Genomic DNA, 1257 nt, shown 5'->3' on the forward strand with positions numbered 1-1257 from the left:
GTTGCCGCAAGCCGTGGCCTGTTGATTGGTTGGGTTCGTTGTAAGTCCCCTCAGGTCACGAGTTCGATCCCCAATGGCGTTGGGTTCTCGAATATTTAGGCACATGGCTCGGGCTTTCATCATGGGGCCTAGCGCATGGGAAATCGCATTTGGGTTTCTGTCAAATACCAATTTCCTTTTAAAAAACAAATATATATATATATATATATATTGAATATGATGTCTTTTTACGAGCCTCGCATGTTGCCATTCCGCTCTGCTAGGGTTCCGCCACATGGCGAACCCTAGCGTCTTTCGGCTTTAGGATTTACTCGCGTCGCTTCTTCTCGCATTTGCGTTCGCGTCTCGTATGGCAACAGTTCTGCGATCATCTTCGTGCCTGCGTCTCTTCAGCGACAGAGCAGCTCGACAGCGTCCGCTGCGTCTCGTCTACTACAGAGCCCCGAGATTGACCATTGATGAATATGTTGTATTTATTGAGCCAAGAGAGAATAATTTTGCAAATATCCCAGGAAAACCCCTAGTTTTAAGCACCTTCAAGATAAACTCTCAACTAACAGAATCATAAGCCTCGTGAATAGAAAGAAAATAGTTAATGCCTGAAAAGAAGATTTGTTTAGCTTTACCCGTTCTCCAAAGCTTATTAATATATGCAATAATATTAGTAAATATCATTCTATTCTAAATGGCTTTACCCTCATGTATAATATCATTACGAGTCATCCAAATAAACCAGCATATAATGTAAGAGTAGACTTGCAAAAATGTTTCTGTTTACGATCCGGATTGCAAATCATAGTGGTAAGCAAAAGATTCTGCTCCGGATTCACAATAGTACCAAACCACATGCCAACCTTCCTATAAATGAAAAGTGAAAAGGGGCAAGAAAAGAAAATATGCTCAACAGTCTCCTCCGCCGAGTTACACAAACAACAACGTGAAGCAAGTTTCAAACCCTTCATTTTTAAGATATCATCACAAGGAATAATAGAGTGGAAAATCCGTCAAGCCAGGAAAGACATAGAGCAATTTAATGCCCAACTCCACACACCCTCTCCCCAAGGGAGCTTTTGAAAATTATGTAAGGCGGAAAATAAAGATTTTATAGTGGAGCAAGACATTGGAAGTTTAAATGTAGGAGTATCTTGCAAATGAGGCTCAATAGGAATGGTTGAAATGAAATTAGCTCCCCCAGAAGATAGAAGATTAAGGAGAAGAGGAAAATTCCAATGACCATCTAACCCAAGTGTCAGAAAC

The 1257-nt window shown here is 40.9% G+C and overlaps 1 protein-coding gene across 3 annotated transcripts in view; it reads right to left on the bottom strand.

The window, feature by feature from the left end:
- LOC110033618 (U3 small nucleolar RNA-associated protein 25) overlaps positions 1–1257 on the bottom strand; it is a 110801-nt gene that overhangs the window by 69509 nt on the left and 40035 nt on the right. The gene's annotated exons all lie outside the window — the stretch shown is intronic.

This window comes from Phalaenopsis equestris, unplaced genomic scaffold (assembly GCF_001263595.1).
Source record: "Phalaenopsis equestris unplaced genomic scaffold, ASM126359v1 Scaffold001238, whole genome shotgun sequence".
Taxonomy (NCBI): Eukaryota; Viridiplantae; Streptophyta; class Magnoliopsida; order Asparagales; family Orchidaceae; genus Phalaenopsis; species Phalaenopsis equestris.